Below are 21246 nucleotides of genomic sequence, written 5' to 3' on the forward strand. Positions count from 1 at the left end.
CAGGAGGCAGCAACGAAAACCATCCCAAAGAAAAGGAAATGCAAGAAAGCAAAGTGGCTGTCCAATGAGGCCTTAGAAATAGCAGAGAGGAGAAGGGAAGCAGAATGCAAGGGAGATAGGGAAAGTTACAGAAACTTGAATTCAGACTTCCAAAGAATAGCAAGGAGACACAAGAGGGCCTTCTTAAATGAACAATGCAAAGAAATAGAGGAAGATAACAGAAAAGGAAAGACCAGAGATCTGTTCAGGAAAATTGAACATATTAGAGGAACATTTTGCGCAAAGATGAACATGATAAAAGACAAAAATGGGAGGGACCTAACAGAAGCAGAAGACGTCAAGAAGAGGTGGCAAGAATACACAGAGGAATTATATCAGAAAGATTTGGATATCCTGGACAACCCAGACAATGTAGTTGCTGACCTTGAGCCAGACATCCTGGAGAGCGAAGTCAAGTGGGCCTTAGAAAGCCTGGCTAACAACAAGGCCAGTGGAGGTGATGGCATTCCAGTTGAACTATTTAAAATCTTGAAAGATGATGCTGTTAAGGTGCTACATTCAATATGCCAGCAAGTTTGGAAAACTCAACAGTGGCCAGAGGATTGGAAAAGATCAGTCTACATCCCAATCCCAAAGAAAGGCAGTGCCAAAGAATGCTCCAACTACCGTACAATTGCACTCATTTCGCACGCTAGCAAGGTTATGCTCAAAATCCTCCAAGGTAGGCTTCAGCAGTATGTGGACCGAGAACTCCCAGAAGTACAAGCTGGATTCCGAAGAGGCAGAGGAACTCGAGACCAAATTGCTAACTTGCGCTGGATTATGGAGAAAGCCAGAGAGTTCCAGAAAAATATCTACTTCTGCTTCATTGACTATGCGAAAGCCTTTGACTGTGTGGACCACAGCAAACTATGGCAAGTTCTTAAAGAAATGGGAGTGCCTGACCACTTTATCTGTCTCCTGATAAACCTATATGTGGGACAGGAAGCAACAGTTAGAACTGGTCATGGAACAACTGAGTGGTTCAAAATTGGGAAAGGAGTACGGCAAGGCTGTATATTGTCCCCCAGCTTATTTAACTTATATGCAGAATACATCATGCGGAAGGCTGGACTGGAAGAAACCCAAGCCGGAATTAAGATTGCTGGAAGAAATATCAACAACCTCCGATATGCAGATGATACCACTCTGATGGCAGAAAGTGAGGAGGAATTAAAGAACCTTGTAATGAGAGTGAAAGAGGAGAGTGCAAAAAACGGTCTGAAACTCAACATCAAAAAAACTAAGATCATGGCCACTGGTCCCATCACCTCCTGGGAAATAGAAGGGGAAGATATGGAGGCAGTGTCAAATTTTATCTTCCTGGGCTCCATGATTACTTCAGATGGAGACAGCAGCCCTGAAATTAAAAGGTGCCTTCTTCTTGGGAGGAAAGCGATGACAAATCTTGACAGCATCTTGAAAAGCAGAGACATCACCTTGCCAACAAAAGTCCGAATAGTCAAAGCTATGGTTTTTCCTGTCGTGATGTATGGAAGTGAGAGCTGGACCATAAAGAAAGCAGACCGCCGAAGAATTGATGCCTTTGAATTGTGGTGCTGGAGGAGGCTCTTGAGAATCCCCTGGACTGCAAGGAGAACAAACCTATCAGTTCTAAAGGAAATCAACCCTGAATGCTCACTTGAACGACAGATCCTGAAGCTGAGGCTCCAGTACTTTGGCCATCTCATGAGAAGAAAAGAGTCCTTGGAAAAAACCTTGATGTTAGGAAGGTGTGATGGCAAGAGGAGAAGGGGACGACCAAGGATGAGATGGCTGGACAGTGTCTGCAAAGCAACCAACATGAATCTGACACAACTCCGGGAGGCAGTAGAAGACAGGAGGGCCTGGCGTGCTCTGGTCCATGGGGTCACGAAGAGTCGGACACGACTAAACGACTAAACACACACACACCATGGCAGATTATTATCGATCTGTGGTATCTCTTTTCTCAGCATTATCAATACCATGACATCTCTTCTCTCAGTATTGTAGGGAAGCTGCTTGCCCGTGTTGTGCCACAGAGACGCCAGGTGCTTGCAGACAGAGTCTATCCAGAACCACAGTGTGGATTTTGAGCTCATAGATCCACCACTAACATGGTATTTTCCCTCAGACAGTTGCAGGATAAATGTAGGGCATGACAGCCACTATTTCTGGCCTTCATAGATTTTACAAAGGCCTTTGATTTGGTTAGCAGGGATGGTAAAAAGTAGAATACTTTCCAAGATTGGATGTCCACCTTGGCTCCTTATCATCAGGTCATTTCATGAGGAAATGAAGGGCACTGTAGTTTTTGATGGCTCAACATCAAATCATTTTGACATTCGAAGTGGAGTGAAACAGGGCTGTCTCCTAATGCTGACACTGTTTGGGATATTTTTTGCTGTCATGATGAAGCACACTTTTGGAACTGCAACAGAAGGTATCTATCTCTGGACTAGATCAGATGGAAAGCTCTTTAATCTCTCTAGATTGAGAGTGAAGACCAAAGTCCAGCTGAAATGCATGCGGGACTTCCTCTTCACCAGTTATGCAGCTGTTGTAGCCCATTCTGCCAAAGAGCTCCAACACTCATGAATCATTTTAGCAAGGCCTGCCAAGATTTTGGATTAACGATCAGCCTGAAGAAAACACAAGTCATCGGCCAGAGCATGGACTCACCTCCCTCCATTACCATCTCTACACAAGAATTGGAGGTTGTTCATGATTTCGTGTACCTTGGCTCAACTATCTCTGACACTCTCTCTCTAGATGTTGAGCTGGATAAACGCATTGGCAAAGCAGCTACCATGTTCTCTAGACTCACAAAAAAGAGTATGCCTTAACAAGAAGCTGACGGCATACACCAAAATCCAAGTCTATAGAGCCTGTGTCCTGAGCACACTCCTGTACTGCAGTGAGTCCTGGACCCTTTGTGCATGGCAGGAGAGGAAGCTGAACATGTTCCATATGCATTGTCTCCAACACATTTTTGGTATCACCTGGCAGGACAAAGTTCCAGAGTAGTCCTGGAATGAGCTGGAATTTTTAGCATGCATACATTACTGAAACAGTGATGTCTATGTTGGCTTGGGCATGTTGTGAGAATGGCTGATGGTTGGATTCCAAAAGATTTCCTGTATGGAGAATTAGTGCAGGGAAATCACCCCAGAGGGAGACCACAGCCGTGATAGAAGAATATTTGCAAGGTAGGATCTGAAGGCCTTAGGAATGGACCTTAACAGATGGGAAATCTAGACATTTGAGTATTCAGTCTGGAGGCAGGCGGTGCAGCATGGCCTCTCCCAATTTGAAGAGAGCAGGACAGGGCACAGATTGTATTTGTCTTCAGCGTGGAAGGGATTGGCACTCTCAAATTGGCCTTCTCAGCCACACTAGACACTGTTCCAAGACCTCTATTCACATTCAGAGCACATTACCATAGTCTCTTGAGACTGAAGGCTGCCTACTTCTGGTTATCGATACATACCGTACGTTATCCACAACTTTTTCGTGAAACACAATCCTATGTATACTCAAAAATACTGTCTGAGTAGACAGGATGCATATCTGTGATTATAGTCACAAGATCTTCTATGGGTCTGACTACATGTGACTCGAAAGCTATAGTTAGTGGCTAAAGGTAACTGCAGGGATCCAGTTCAAGATCAACCTGTAGTGAAGGAGAGGACAATTTAACATTTTCCCCCTCAATCTAGATTGTCCAGAATAGGGACTCAGCCTGCTTCCAGTCCAGAATGTTGACTTTTAAGGGGTGTGGAGGAATGCCATAGCTTCTTTTTATACTTTTCAGGAATACATAATTTGGCTGTAATGGCTAGTACCCCTTGGGCACTTGTGACAGAAATGCCATAAAAGAAGCATGTACTATCTGAAAAGTACTGTTTACTGACTTAAAACTTCAATCTCATTGAACACCCCTGATTTCTAATGTTAGAAAAGAGGCTGAGGGGTAATTCTTTCCAACACCATTCATAATTTTCTAAACCTCTTAATTAGCTTTTATCCAAGCTAAAAATATTCTAAATGCCTTGCTCTTGTACTCATAGGGAAGCCTTTTCAGCTCCTTGGCTGATTTGTTTCTCATTTTCTATACCTGCTCCAGCTCTACAATGTCTAATTGTGAGATGTTTCCCTGTTCCAAACATGGTTCAGATATACATTTTAGCCAGTCATTCTCTCTGCAGATGTTTTAGATTGGTTCAAAAATAGATGCATGTACTCATTAAAACACACACACATATGCACACTCTTTCCATAATTAGCTGTCGCTATCATGAACTCCTATAAATTAGGGTGACACCCAATAGTCTTTCAGTTTTGTAAATATAAAGACTGAATTGTCTCAGATTTCCGTGGAGATGAATGTATGGGGGCAAAAATCTTCCTGGACAATGTTCATGATTAGAGAATGATTACCTCATGCATAATAGTTTCATTTCAGTTGCATAGACACAGAACTGTTTATTAGAAATGCTTGACAAACTGAGGTAGTCAGATAGAGTTGGGGCTCAGCAATTAAAACAGAGAAGTAGGAGAAAATAAGTATTTTTAAAAACCCATGAAAAAATAAATAACATGAAAGTAAATTATACTAGAAAGGAAGTCAATAATTTTTGAAACTCAGATAAATTTAGTAAAACTAAATGGGATTCAAAGCCCACTTTGGTGCATGCAAAGACTTTAGTGCAGCAGGGCAGTGTGCCTGGTGTGCATTGTGGTTAGTTATGTGGAGGACAAAACATAAAAGCCACTGGCAATGACACCAAGAGTGAAGCAAAACCCTGAGAAAAACACTTATTAACAGAGAGAGAAAGAGACAGAGAGAGAAATGTAGATAATCAGGCTGGCATTCATTCAGATACCTCTTCACCCCTAATGCACTTGTTCATTTGCTAGGGAGCAGGAAACAAAATAACTTGTTTCCAAAACAGAATGTTCTAATTTTTGTTCTTCTGTTCTGTTCTTTCCTTCCCCAGAACCACATAGGATGTGAAACTGGGAATCTAGCAGGAGGGCTTCCGAAAGATCTCCTGTATGGAGAATTAGTGTAGGGAAATTGTCCCAGAGGGAGACCACAGCTGCAATATTAGGATATCTGCAAGTGGGATCTGAAGGCCTTAGGAATGGACCTCAACAGATGGGAAACTTTGACATCTGAGCATTCAGCCTGGAGGCAGGTGGTGCAGCATGGCCTCTCCCAGTTTGAAGAGACACTTGTCCAGCAGGCCAAGGCAAAGAGGCAGTTCCAAATCCAGCAAAACCAGGGAGCTGGACAGGGGACAGACTGTATTTGTCTTCAGCATGGAAGGGACTGTCACTCTTGAACTGGCCTTCTCAGCCACACTAGATGCTGTTCCAAGACCCCTGTCCAGAGCACATTACCATAGTGTCTCGAGACTGAAGGATACCTACATACAGCAGGAGGGCAATACAGGCGGTGGTGCCTCACCTTCCTCTATACAGGGCTCTATTGATGGAGGGTCTGTGGCCACCCACTCATGTAATAATTTGTATCATTTTAGCAAATGCCTAAGCCATTTTTATCACAACTTCCCTAACCCTTCCCCCACCATGCCAGGTGTGGAGAACTGATGACCCTAATTATGTTGTATGTCAAATCCCATCAACCCAAACCAGGATTGCCAGTTGTCAGATATGGCAGTTGTCATGTAGCACATCTTGTGAGTCACATATCCCCTACTTCTTTTATGGACAGTTTCCATTTTTTTTAAAAAAGGTGAAATATCAAGAGTAGAACCTCTTAACTTTCCAAAGTGTCGGGGAAGACAGGTGCTGTTTATTAATAGCTGAAAGCCTCCTGAGGCCTGTGGAACTCAGTATATCTACTGAACCCATTTCTTCAGATCCTGCCTGTATGTTCTCATCCAGTGAATGCCTAATATGGAAGTCTGAAAGGCACCCAATGAAAAGACCAGAGAGCACTGAGGTGGAAAATCAATGCTAGAAACCAAATAACAATGAAGTAGGCATGGTGGTAAAATCTATACATACAAATTGACTTTTCTCCCCCTCCCTTGGGCAAAATCCCAAACATTGAGAAAGCCAGAATGGATCCTTCCCACTGCATCATTCAAGGCTAGAAGCAATGGCCACCAAATACATGTGTTGATGTGCACTGGGTTCTGAGGATCTTGCTCAAACAGTTAGGACTACCCTGCTTTTCTGAAATATTTATGTTGAAGACATATTTTCGGTCTGAAACGTAGCCATGAGTGGCTCAGGATGATTAATAGTTCAGAAGTTAAAACTGGTCATCGTGCAGCATGACAGCTCACAGGAACTCATCACAACGTCACCCATCCAGAGGGACAGTTTCATATTACATACTACGGCTACACTGTCACTCAACTTATTTGAAATGTCACTCATAAGCAGAAACAGTGCATGAAGCACCATTCTTGTGTCAACTCCTTTAGGCTTCACAATTGCTGAACCTTCTTATAGAAATGGCCCGTGGGATGCTAAGTATTAGCATGACATCACAGAACTTCACCACCTCTTTGTTAGCTTGGGGCAGGGGGTGGATTCTAGGAGAATGAACTTGTTTGTTGTATATAAATTAAAGGTGGAACCAAGAGAATCTCAGTGCTTTCATCTAGGGAATGAAGATTTGCTGCTAGGTTTAACTGGACAAATAAACAAAATGGTTGTCATTTTGTATTCCACATGTTTCAACTTGTGAGTGAACTCCCAACTCTGTTGGATCTTATGGAATATTGGGACCTGGATATACTCTACTGTAGATTATATTGTTTAATATTGCATATGACATGGTTACAACTAGAAAACAGAAACAAAGTTTTGGACAGGAAAACAAGAGACCAGAGTAAACATTCATATTACTTTAATAATAATAATGTTCCATCAAGTGAATTCTGACTGATGGTGACCATTTTCAGGGTTTTCCAGGCAGAAAGTACTCAGAAATAGTTGTTGTGGGTTTTTTGGGCTCTTTGGCCATGTTCTGAAGGTTTCACCAGTCTCTGTGGCTGGCATCTTCAGAGGACAGCACTCTGAGCACAACCACCATTAGATCCTGGCTGTGAAAACCTTCGCAAATACATACTCAGAAATAGTTTATCATTCCCTTCTTCTGAGGATGCCTTGTGACTATGTAGCCTGCCCAAGGCCACACAGGCTGGCTCATTCACAAGAGGCACACTGGGGAATTGAGTTTCTCTGTCTCCATGACCACATACTGAAACCACTGAGCTATCTAGCCAGCTCTCGTCATATTACTTTAGCCCTGTAAAAAAGAGAAATATAAAATGTAGGCACTCCGCTCCAGTATCACAATGTATGCTGCCTGTAGCAGGAACAAATATACAGATGTATACTTTAATATCTCAGGGCCATGACAGTATCCTAATGGATAAATACATGGCTAATCTGCAGTCTGGATGCTCTGAAGAACATATCACCATTTTATTTGGAAGGATACTTGATACAAATGTTCTTTGAAAAATTATCAACCATAAAATGAGTGCTTCAAAATCTTGTGTCAGTGATAACCCAGATAGTATAGGAAGCATTAACCCTCAAGCCTCTCAATAAAATTTATCCAGAACGGTCCTCAGTGACAGTTCAAAATATACAAGGGTGAAAATCAACATTCTCCAGCTTTAGATGTATCCATTTCATGAACTGTATAAGCTGCCATAAACAAACCAAAACAAACCATAAACAAACACATATAAATTGAATAAATAAATAAGAAAAATATTAATGTAACTGAAAAATGTAATAGTTTCTAGACTCTTTGAACAGCTTGATAAAAAGATAAAAAAACCAAAACACCAAAGTGTTATTAGTAAAAAGGGTAAGAATAAATAGAAGCTGATTTCAAGAAACCAAGAAGAATCTAAAAGAGAAAAGTCAAAATTTAATCTTGCTACTCTTCCTCCGGTCTGTGAAGATTTGAATGCACAAGAAACCATTCAGAATTTATTTTCACAGAAATGTCCTTCTGGATATACATCAAACACTTTCTGTGGTCAATGATACAATACTCTAAAGGATGGACAGATGAGTGTCTGACAATCTTTTGCTCTCATTTTAATGAAATGTGAGGTGTTGTTGTTGTTTAGTCATTTAGTAGTGTCTGACTCTTTGTGACCCCATGGACCAGAGCATGCCAGGCCCTCCTGTCTTCCATTGCCTCCCGGAGTTGGGTCAAATTCATGTTGGTTGCTTCAATGACACTGTCCAACCATCTCATCCTCTGTCATCCCCTTCTCCTCCTGCCTTCACACTTTCCTAACATCAGCATTTTTTCCAGGGAGTCTTCTCTTCTCATGAGATGGCCAAAGTATTGGAGCCTCAGCTTCAGGATCTGTCCTTCCAGTAGGGTTGATTTCCTTTAGAATGGATAGATTTGTTCTCCTTGCAGTCCAGGGGACTCTCAAGTGCCTCCTCCAGCACCACAAGTCAAAAGCATCAATTATTTGTTGGTCAGCTTTCTTTATGGTCCAGCTCTCACTTCGGTACATCACTACAGGAAAAACAATAGTTTTGACTATTTTGACTTTTGTTCACAAGGTGATGTCTCTGATTTTTAAGGTGCTGTCGAGGTTTGTCATCGCTTTCCTCCCAAGAAGCAGGCATCTTTTAATTTTGAGGCAGGTCTTTGTTGCGGTGCTGCCATTAGCTCCAGAGAAGAGCTCTCTCTGGAAAAACTGGAACCGTCCAGTCCGGGATCCCCTTTTTGAAATGGGGATCGAAGGAGAGTCTAGGAGAAGTCTCTCTGAAGCAGATGGTGAGCAGCGAAGGAGAAGAATGGGAGGCAAACCCGGACTTCTTCCCTCTGAAGAAATCACCCAGCATGGATCAGAGCAGGAGCCATATTTGGCACGGAGCCGTAAGTAACCCTTTAAGCTTAAAATATATAACAACTAAATAAGCTAAATCCTTTGATTTATGAAACAGCCCCATTAAGCTGAAAATAAGAATGAAAATATTTGACTGAAAGAAGAAAAGCAGCGGCGAATCTATCTTATCAGTCTGCTTCAAAAGCAAAACTAACTCTCATCCAAGTGAACTCATAATATAGCAGGCTGATTTCAAAGCCGAGAGAGTGAGACGGAAAAATAAATCTTATGTTTCTGGAAAAGAATCCCAGACAGTTCTAATACCATCGGACAGGATTTAAGAGACTTGAGTTTCATGAATGCAGTTTGGCTGGGACATGTTTCTCTTTGCCTTTTCCTGGACTCTGTGAACTGTTAATAACAGAATCTGGTTGTTTTCTGGAGAAGAAAGAAGGAGCTGACGTGGTCAACTGGACTGAGGAGCATCAAGGGGTTAATGGAAAGATCATAAGATGGGCTTCAAGGACAACTACTGGACAGTTTGAGACTCTGTGATTGTTGTTTTGCTTGCCGGACTGTGAGACTGATAATAGAAGCTTGCTAAACTCTGGAGAAGAAGAAATAATTGTGCCACGGTTCTATTTGATTTTGAATTTGCTGGGTTAAAAGTTGATTTTTATATTATGATATTTGGATAAAGATTGGAGGGAGATAAGGGGAGGTTTATGACTAGGGGTTTGGATTGTTGATAAAATTGTGGAAACTGTTGAAGGATATATAAGGGGCGATCATTGTGGTTAAGGGCATAGTATTATTTATACAAACCCCATTCGTTGGTAAGCCTGAGATGGCCACCAAAAATTTAAGACAGCAAATGGTTTTGGAACAGTGGTACAAGAAATAGAAAAGGAATGGCAGATTACTATGCAAAAGATAATAATAACAGGGTTTCAGCAAGTGAATGAAGGTCTTGGCAAAATAGAAGATCTGATGAAACTGACGAAAGAGGGGACATTAGATGCCAAACAAAACTTAAATGAAGCTGCACAAACTTTAGAACTGTCTCTATTGGGCATGACACCAGGTAACATAGATGGGATAGAGAGTTATCCAGTGACTTATGCAGCTGCCAAAATTAAAAAGCATTATGTTAAAAATCTCAAGAAAGCAGAGATACTGAAACAAGAGAATCTTATTGTGAAAATATGGGAAGTGACAAAAATGGATATTCTGTCAGATGGGCTGAAAGACTGTTCAATTCAAAAGGAAACTAAGCGATGGGATGTATTGTATAAATGGCTGCAATTACCAGATAGTGTTGGGGTAACATAGAATTAACCTAAAATTAAATGATAAGATTAAAACAGGAGGGTAATCAAACTGAAAAAGCAAAAAGTTGATTTGTTATTGTAATATGAATTGATTGGATGATGGTATACTCTGTGTTCTCCTATCACCCTAACCTTTTTTCCCTCTTCCTTATTCCCCCTTACTTTTTGTATTCCCTACCCTGTCCTTAAATAAATGCTTTAAAAAAGAAGAAGAAGAAGCAGGCGTCTTTTAATTTTGTGGCTGCTGTCACCATCTGCAGTGATCATGGAGCCCGAGAAAGTGAAATCTGTCACTGCGTCCATATTTTCCCCTTCTTTGTGTAACTATCCCACATCTAAGGGAGCATTAAATCAGCTTCAATGGAAGTTATGTTTATTATTTGAGATCTTGAAGTGGCAGAGGCAGGCTCTGTTGTGGGAAAGATACAGAAAAATGAATGCATATTTTATGATTATAACAAAGCCAGAACAATGATAACATGTCAACTATCAAGTAGGAAAAGGTAACCTGAGAGTGAACGTGCTTTTCAATAGAATCAAGATTAGAGTGGCATGCTTCTTCAAACAACTGCATCCCATTTTTTATTAACCCCCTCCCCCCCAATAATTAACTGTTGGAAGATTGAGGTGCAAAATAAATGGATGACTACAGACAGGAATTAGGATTACTCCAAATTGGCAGGGAGAGAGAGAGAGAAGAAGAAGAAGAAGAAGACAAAAAAGGCTTGCTCTTTCAGTTTTGGGTTCTTTTGGTAGGGTCTGATAGAGAGCCTCTGAAACCTGACATTTTTAGCTTCTTGAGGAACAGGATCCAAAAATATTGGGTTTCTATCAGGTTTCCTCTGTCAAGTTAGACCCATGCATTTAAAGCCTTTCTCCTCCTCCTTTTGCCTTATGGCCACTTCCATTCTGCCAGCCATCCCTCTTCTCTCTTCTGTCCTTGCCTCACTGTGGACAATACTATCATTAGGCCTTACTTCTGAGTAGGTATATGTGAGGATATGGGTTTTGTAGTACTTGTTTTCCAGAGTTCAACAGGTGTTCCAGGCTTGGCTTGGGAGCCAACTTGTTGTGTTGTTCAGAGTAGAACAGCCAAGGTCACATCTCAAGACTGATAAATATTGCATTTCATTCTAAGTGCTTGCCAGCCTGGGAATCGGAGACTGGACAGTTGAAAGTGAGAAGAGAGGTGTGAATTGGGTACCATCTGTTACAAACAGCTATGATGTCACCTGTCCTTCAAGGTTTAGGCTGGAGTGTTAACATCCAATGGTGGTCGGAAGGCGGGACATCAGGGGAGGAGCTGGGATATATAGGGGTGTGTATGTGTGTGAGGGTCAGATCAGGATCTGTGAGTGTTGAGATGAGATAGTGATCAGATTGTGTGGAGATATGAGTCTGTGTGAGCTAGAGCCTTTATGTGATTACCTGATTTATTTGTTATACCAATCTTAATGTACCAATCAATAAACTTTAGTTATTTTGTTTGAAATCCATTCCGGCCTGAAGATACTTATTGCAGGGAATGGTTGGTGGCAGACTACCAGAAGAGTAACAGTGGAGTGACGTAATGACCTTCCTTTGTGAGGTAGAAGGAGGCCGTTACAAACATTTGGTGCCAGCTTGTGGGATACGAAGAGATCCAGTGAAGCCTTGGCTGAATCGCGCCCAGAGCAAGGGTATTTTAGTCAGGGACGTCCGAGTGGACACGTGGGTGACCTTCTAGGACTTGTCTCAAGGGGAGAAAGTCTAGTAGAGGGGCGCTGAAACTCAGACTGGGGACTAAGATAGGGAAGCTCTGAGGTGACCATCTTTGTGGGAAGCGTGACCCAAAAGGCAGAGGCTGTGGTGGGGCTGGCCTGTCCTGAGTTTAGTGGAACTTTGAGGGGACAGAGCGGAAGCCAAAAGACAGCAACGCTGAGGGAACTCTCCATTTAGACAGCAGAGCCTGAGGAGAGGCAGAGCTGTGTGAATTAAGATTGGTACCAGAGACAGAGTAAAGAGAATTCACTCTGTTTAGTAAGAGGCCTAGCGAAAGGGGCAGGAGCCCAGTTACTGTTTCTATCTGTCAGTGCTGGAAAGGACAGCGACAGTATATCTCACAGACTCAGAGTAAAGAAAAAAAATAGTGTTCTTTTAAACTGAGGCTTGAAAGTAGAAAACAACCTTTTGGGTGAAAGATTATGCCCTTGACAAGGAGAAAAATGACTGAACAAAGCCAGTTTGAGGAGGCAGTTGTCTCTGAGGAACAGTTTAGTGAGGAGGATGGAAGAATTCTCTCAGTTCAGGAGAAAGGGGCTTCAAGTGAAGAATTAGGAGACCTCAGGAGAATTGAGTTAGCGCAGGCTCATGAATTGAGAGTGAGGGAAATTGAGGCACAAATAGAAAGAGAAAAAATGGAAATGGAAGAGAGATTACAGAGAGAGAAAATGGCTTTTGAGCTACGCAGACTTGAGTTGATGAATCAAAATAATAATAACAATATGAATTCAAGTACTGTTGAGGGTCAATTGTCAAAAGCTGACCTAAAGAAATTTCCAGTCTATAAGAAGGGAGATTGTCCTGAAATTTTCTTTTCCCTTTATGAGAGAACGTGTACAGATTTTTCTATAAAGGAGTCAGAAAAAATGACAATTTTGAGATCATTAATTAGTGGAAGCCTGGCTGAGGTGTACGCTGAAATGCCTATTGAGTTAATAAAGGATTATTCTGAGTATAAAAAGCTTGTATTTGCCCGTCATGGCATCAATGCTGAACAGCTTAGGCAAAGATTCAGATCACTCACCAAAAAACCAGATGAAACATTCACACAGTTAGGAGCAAATTTAGCTAGATATTTGAATAAATGGTTGGCACAGGAGGGAGTGCAGACATTTCAAGAATTGAAAGATATTATAGGGCTAGAGCAGTTTTATTCTCTTCTACAGGGGGAATTAAAATTTCAAGTCAAGGAAAGGCAGCCTAAAAACTTGAAAGAAGCCACAGAGATTGCAGATTTTATAACACAGATCAGAAAACCAATATATTCTGAGGGGAAAAATGTGAGGAAGACAGGGGAAAATTATAATAGATTCTCTCAGGGACACGTTAGGAGCCAGCAGGGTGGAGGTAGCCATTCTGGAGGGAAGCCCTCAGAGCAGAAACAACAGAGACCACAAAATTTGGAGGGAAAGGGAAAATTTGATGAGAAATACTCTTGGAACAGCAAAAAATGTTATTACTGCCAAGAAAAAGGACATTTGGTCTCAAATTGTGAAAAACTAAAACACAGGAAGGAAAATTTACCTCAGAATATGAGTGTAAACAAGCCAAAAGCTGTTTATTGTGTTCAGAAGGAACAGAGAACTCCCCGCTGGAAGAGACCGTTGCCATAGCAACACCAGCACCACTTGATACAACAGCTGAGTGCTGTGATGAAAGTATCCCTCTGGCTGAAATAAAACACTGTCTTCTGGTTAGAACAAATTCTCAACTTTTTGAGGCAGCTGGAGATAATATTGGGATTTTTGATCACCACTATTTAGCCCTAAGGGACACTTGCTCACAGGTGACCTTGTGTCATCCTGATATCATACCCCAGGAGTATATATTACCTCAGGAGAGTCTGACAATCAAAGGAATAGGGGAAGAATTAATCGTTTTGCCAGTAGCTGAAGTTTTTGTGCGTTATAAAGGATGGCAGGGAAATTGGAGAGTGGGGATTTCTTCGCAACTGCCAGCTGCTGTTCTTGTGGGAACAGACTTGGCTGAACATGTTAAGAGGGTGTTAGTTCTTACACGTTCACAAGACCAAACAGAGACAGCTAAGGAAGCTACTGATGTTCAGGAGGTGAGAGAAAATGAGGGTAGACAAGAAGCAGAAGCAGTTACACTTGAGTTACCTAAAAGCAGTATATTTTTACAAGAACAAAAAGAAGATCTTAGTTTAAAAAGTTGTTTTGAGAAAGCGACAGGAGTGCAGTTAACCCCTGAAACTCCAGAGAGGTTCCACATCAAGCAGGGAATATTATACAGAGAGACACTGACGAATATCTCAAAAGGGGGAGATGGGATTCGAAGTCAGATAGTGGTGCCTGTAAAATATCACCAGATGATCTTAAAAAGGGGGCACTCTGACATATTTGCTGCACACTTAGGAGTAAACAAGACCAAGCAAAGGATCACACAAAACTTTTATTGGCCTGAGATAGGGAAGCAAATTAAAAACTTCTGCCAAAGATGCGATGTTTGCCAGAGACAGGGTAACAACCGTGACAGAATCAAAGCCAAGTTATGCCCATTACCCGTGATCTCTACTCCATTTAAATGCATAGGTGTGGACATTGTAGGGCCATTGCCTAAGGTCACAAAGAGGGGAAACAGATTTATTCTCACTATTGTGGACCATGCCACTAGATATCCTGAGGTTATTCCCTTAAGTAACATAGAGACCAACAAAGTAGCTGATGCCTTAGTAAGTTATATGTCTCGAATGGGCTTTGCTTCAGAAATAATAACAGATTTAGGAGCATCTTTTACTTCTAAGCTCATGAAACAATTATGGCAAATCTGTGGGATTAAACATTTAGAAACTACCGCCTATCATCCTCAGAGCAATGGGTTAACTGAAAAGTTTAATGGGACACTAATGAGAATGATCAGAGCTTACTTGGCAGAAAATCCAAACAACTGGGATCAGAAATTGCAATCACTATTATTCGCTTATAGATCAGTGCCACAAGCCAGTACAGGTTTTAGCCCATTTGAACTTTTATTTGGGAGGAAAGTGAAGGGACCACTTGAGTTAATTAAACAGAATTGGGAACAGATCACAGAAGATGATCCACAAGATGTAGTTACCTACATAGACACGCTAATGAATGACCTGAAAAGGAATTTAGAGTTAGCTTCAGAAAATCTACATGCACAGAAAACTAGAGAGAAAACCTGGTACGATAAAAAGGCGAGGGAAAGACAGTTTAGCCCTGGAGATGAGGTACTTTGGTTAAAACCTTTCAAAGGGAACAAGCTACAATTAAATTGGGCAGGACCATATAGGATTATTTCAAAAATGAATGACCTAAACTACATTATTGAGGAAGAAGAACACCAAGGCAGGACGGTAGTTCATGTTAACGCTCTGAAACCTTACTATAGGAAGGAACAGAGAGTTTTATTCGCAATGAAAGCTGCTGATAGGGAGGAACATGACTTGCCTTATTGGGAAGGTAGGGGTGAAGTTAGGTACAACCCAGAGGAGGTGAGAATCAGCCCTGCACTCACCCTAGATCAGCAGAGAAAACTGAAATTGCTAGTTACCAAATATTATAAGGTCTTTTCAAACAAGCCTGGGGTAGCTAAGGGAGTGATGCATAGGATCCATACTGGAGATGCACCCCCACAGGCAGTAACCCCATACAGAGTAACAGGACCATATAAGGACAAGGTACGCAAGGAGTTGGATGAAATGCTCAAGGAGAATATCATTGCACCATCTTCTAGCCCTTGGTCCGCTCCGATAATTCTGGTTGATAAGCCGGATGGAAGTGTTAGGTTCTGTGTTGACTATAGGAAACTAAACCTTGTGACCAAACCTGATGCTTACCCTATGCCCAGACTGGACAACCTGATTGAAACTATAGGGGGTTGTCGATACATCTCTTCATTAGACCTAGTTAAGGGTTTTTGGCAGGTGAGGATTGATCCTAGAGATCAAGAGAAGACCGCTTTTTGTAGCCCTTTCGGTTTATTTGAGTTTAGAGTCCTCAGTTTCGGCCTAAGGAATTCGCCAGCCACGTTCCAAAGGCTGATGGACCAGACTTTACAAGGGCTCAGTGATTTTACAGTAGCCTACATAGATGACATAGGTATCTTCAGTAGCACCTGGGAAGATCACCTAAGACACCTAGAAGTAGTACTGCAGAGGTTAAGTGCGGTAGGGCTAACCGTGAAAGCAAGCAAATGCCAGCTGGGTAGCCCAGAAATAAAGTATTTGGGTCATGTTGTAGGGGGAGGAGTAATCAAGCCCCTAGAAGCAAAGGTAGAGGCAGTACGTGATTGGCCTAGACCCAATACCAAGAAAAGAGTAAGATCATTTCTTGGTCTGATAGGCTACTATAGGAAATTTATTCCTAGGTTCAGCGAGATGGCAGCGCCGCTGACCGAGCTGACGAGGAAGAAGACTGATGACCACATCCCATGGACCAGTGACTGCGAGGAGGCGTTCCAGAAGTTGAAGGAGGCGCTAATCCACTATCCAGTGTTGCGTGCCCCAGACTTCGACCGAGAGTTTATCGTGTACACAGATGCATCCAACGCCGGGGTAGGAGCTGTCTTGTGTCAAGCTGATGAAAACGGAGACCAGCATCCAGTGTCCTACCTTAGTAAAAAGCTTCAGAAAGGAGAGAAACACTTAGCTACCGTGGAGAAAGAGTGTCTTGCCATTGTTTATGCGGTTCAGAAGTTATTGCCATACATCTGGGGGAGACATTTTATCCTTTGTACGGACCACTCTCCACTGAGGTGGTTAAAGACTATGAAAACCCACAATAGTAAACTGATGAGGTGGGCTTTGCTGTTATAGGATTTCGACTTCGAGGTTAAGGTAGTCAAAGGGACGATGAACTGTGTGGCTGACGCCTTATCCCGAAGACCAGAAGAGTGAAGACGATCAGATGGACTTTGTAAATTGGCTAAAGTGGTTTAACTGTTTATGAATATGGGTTTGTTGAAATGTTGTTCTGTATATGTATATGGAAATGAGTTATTGTGTGTAAGTATTTTTTGATGAACAGAACAATTTAAGTGTATGTTGAATATTGATGATAAGTATTTGAAATGGAAGAAATGCTGTAATGTGTTGTGATGTTTTAGAGTGAAAAGATGATTAATGTGGTAAGTATTTGGGTAATGTAATTTTATGGAAATGTGTTGACTGTACTCCTAGTTGTTTTGGGAGAAAAGTAATCTAGCTTTCCCCCACAAAACAACTTATAAAGGGGGGAGGTATGTTACAAACAGCTATGATGTCACCTGTCCTTCAAGGTTTAGGCTGGAGTATTAACATCCAATGGTGGTCGGAAGGCAGGACATCAGGGGGAGGAGCTGGGATATATAGGGGTGTGTATGTGTGTGAGGGTCAGATCAGGATCTGTGAGTGTTGAGATGAGATAGTGATCAGATTGTGTGGAGATATGAGTCTGTGTGAGCTAGAGCCTTTCTTTATGTGATTACCTGATTTATTTGTTATACCAATCTTAATGTACCAATCAATAAACTTTAGTTATTTTGTTTGAAATCCATTCCGGCCTGAAGATACTTATTGCAGGGAATGGTTGGTGGCAGACTACCAGAAGAGTAACAGTGGAGTGATGTAGCGACCTTCCTTTGTGAGGTAGAAGGAGGCCGTTACACCATCAAGAAAGGGAGACTGATTTATGTTATAGAAGTGGGGTTTAGGTGTGTGTGTAAGTTGGAGGAGGAGGAGGAGATGACAGGTTTAGAGCATTCCTTGATTGATTAGATTTAGCAATGTTACTTAGAATAGCATGATAATTAAGTACTAAAATCATTAGTTAGTTAATCATTTTATTGTTTCATGGAAAAGACTTGCAGGAGCTTACTTAATACTTAGATGCTTGGCATTTAACAGTACAACTTGTATTTTTTTGCTTTTCTTTTGTTTTATAACCTTTTACTCTTTTTAAATTCTTGGGGGCAAAGGTTGGAGTGCCTAAAGAAAGTGCCTTAGCCACAGGGATTATGTTTGCTATTTTTGTTGTTTGGGTGTCCTACCTGGTAAGGCTGGTGTGCAAGGTTTAAAGTACACAGTCAAGAGCATTAAATCTGGAAATCTAGGGAAATCTAGAGAGATGAGGAAGGGAGTGCTTGTGAGGTTCAGAAAGGGGGAGCTTCAATGGCAAATTTTATATATGTCAAATTCTTAGAGGATGTGGAAGAGGGAGATCACTGCCCCTCTAGACTGAGGTTTCTCTTCTTGTCTATTGAGAATCTTTGGGAACATGATTAATTTTTTAAGGAAAAAGAAAAAAAGGGGGATGAACTCCAGTTATGTTTGATGCATTGTTTGTTCCTTAAGTGGAATAGCGAGAAGTTATTAGATGGCTACAGGCAGCAGCCTCCATAACGAGACTTGGCACATTCCCTTTCTACTCTGTTTCCCATTTTCCCCCCTACCCTGCCTCTGCACTTTCCTCATCTTCCTCATCCTCCTACATGGGACTGTCCCATGATCTCAGTTTTTTTTTTCATTTATTGGACACAGCCTACTACTGTTCTCGCCATTGACTCTTCTTTCCTTACCACCACTGCTGCATGTCCCTATAGAGGCACCACTGTATTATGAATTTGGAAATAAAACTTTGTTATTAGCTACTAGATTTTTCAAAAAAGACAACTCAGAAGATAATTGCATCGGATTTAGTGCTGTTGTTATGTGTCATCAAGTCACCTTAAACTTATGGTGACCTTATAAGTAAGAAATCTCAAAAATATTCTTTCCTCAACAGTCCTGCTCAGCTATTGTAAATTCAAGCCCGCAGCTTCCTTTAGTAAGTAATGCATCTTGTATCTGGTCTTCCTCTTTCCCTGCCACCTACAAGCTTTCATAGCATTATTGTCTTTTCCAGATAATTTTGGTTCTCCATCTACCCCTGGTGATTTATTCCTTCCTAGTGCCTTCAGATGAGCTTTCACTTCACTTGCTAGAACTACAGTTTCTTCATCATAGGATACCTCTTCAAAGGAGTTGTCATCCTTCAATCTCTTCTGGACATGTCTTCAGCATACGAGGAAAGAGTAATGAAAGACAATTTGTGTTTTTGATTTCTAAATTAATTTTCATATTGACTATGTGAGACCAAAGGTGTGATTTATCCTGAGATAGTTCCCCTGTTATTCCAAGAGCTTTCATATGAAATACATGTGATCCATAGATATAAAGGTTTTCCCCCTCACAACAGTGATAAAAATCATGAGAGAAAGAATTATGGATTTATATCAGTGCACTGTGTAATTAATGAGTATGGTGGGAAAATGGGAGGACAATTTTACATCCAAAACTAGCCTACTCAAGCAGCAACTCAATGTGTTGGTTTACAAGAGCTTGTCTAATGCACTTTCCTTTCATTTTCAAAACACCCAATTTCTTCAGTTCCAAATGCAGTTTATTTTGAAAGTCACTGTGACCACAAAAATAAATTTCCCCAGAAACAGAAATAATCCTCTTATCTTTCAATAACCTCCTGTCTGCTTGTCATCATAAACATAATTTCTGTCCTAATACCAGGAATTTCTCTGTCTTCAAGAAAGAAAGAAAGAAAGAAAGAAAGAAAGAAAGAAAGAAAGAAAGAAAGGAAAGAAAGAAAGAAAGAAAGAAAGATGTTAATGCAGGAATGTACCTTTTCAGGCATATCAGGAAAGATATAGGGAAGAGCAAACAGGATTCAGATTGAATGAAATCTGCATGTGATGGTTTCAAGATGATAAATTCATACCTTGAGATTATATAAAGGTATCAATGAATTCCCATTGAATTCATTGGATTTCAATTTATGAGCACACATATGTAGGACCGCATAGTTAAACTGCAATCTTAATACCAGTGGCAAGACTCCTGTTGATGATTTACACCTGTGTAAATTAAATTATGCAACTCATTGTGCTGAATTGCCACTAATGTATGAGGCACCAGTTATATCACCGGTTATATCACCAAATGCATGTTGGGCTCATGCCTTGTTAGCTAGCAGTAATACACCATGCTGAATTACACGTGTTAACATTTAAATCACCAACAAGATTCTGGTGCCTGTGGGTTGAAACATACCTATAGATATCCTGTCATTAGGAGAGGGAATTCCTTAACTTTAGAAAGGGTATGATAATTAAGAGCAAGGGCTTTTTTTAAAAAATCTCCAGTATCTTGCAAAGTAAGTTGCTTTGTTTTCTCATACCTGAAGGATTCCATAAATTGTGTGATTTCAGCTCTAATGATGAGCAATGTAGTAGGACCTTACTACTGAATAAATGTGCACATAATTGCTCCCTTAATCTAGTTTGTATAAATCTGGGTATATTATTAATCATTCAAAAAGCCACAAGCACAATATGTTTTTTTCTTTGATATTTCCCAACCCATTATCATTATGCTTTCTGTCTACTGGGTATACATAGCTGGAAAAAAACCCTGCAGCCAATATTACTGTGGTGGTAGTCTAGTCAAAAGAGGTTTGGAAGAATCATTTTATGAATTTCCTGCTGTCATGCAATTTGGAGGAGATGTGGGGGGAGACAAGCAAATCTGACATTCAAAGGCCTTGACTATTGTCAATTGAAATTACTTATAAGCCCCCTAAATGCTTCACTGTTTGGACTTCTGTATCCCCAAATAGCCACATTTCCCCCCCTAAATGAGACAATTTATGACACTGATAAGGCAAACGCAAGGGAGCAGTAAGTGGATTCCCTTGAGTAATTACAGCTGTCAACAGTGGCTAAGCTTGTAAGACAATCATTAACTGAACTCAGCATCTGCTCATTATTTATCAGAACAGTGAAAATGACTCAACATGAGGCCCTCCTTTTTGCCAGTCACAGACCACCCTGAGGATAAGCAATAAATACAGAATATTTTACCATACCAAAGTACCGTCAATCAATTCTGTACTGTCAGTAGCTGGTACTGAGAGAACAGCAGCATGATAGATATTTATATTTATGTTTGCATGGAGTCAGAAAACACCAGACATCATAGTAAATGTTCATTTTTCTCAGCATTCTATCATGCACACTTGTCAAAAACCAGCCCAAACAATTGTTTTGTGTTTGGCTGAAAAACAGTTAAGTAATGGAAAAAAAGGAGTCAGTTTCTTAGATTTTCCCTTGAGTGGTGTCACATTGTGAATGGTAGTGAGCACAAGCAGGTATCCTGTAGAACATCATGACTACTTCCATTGGTGTTGTCAACGTTCAGGCTACCCTTTGCTATGTAAAGCTCGGTGTCCTTTTTGAGCAGCACAAAAAGGAGCACAAGTGTGCGCAAA

The sequence above is a fragment of the Pogona vitticeps genome, chromosome 3 (genome assembly GCF_051106095.1).
Source record: "Pogona vitticeps strain Pit_001003342236 chromosome 3, PviZW2.1, whole genome shotgun sequence".
In the NCBI taxonomy this organism is placed as follows: Eukaryota; Metazoa; Chordata; class Lepidosauria; order Squamata; family Agamidae; genus Pogona; species Pogona vitticeps.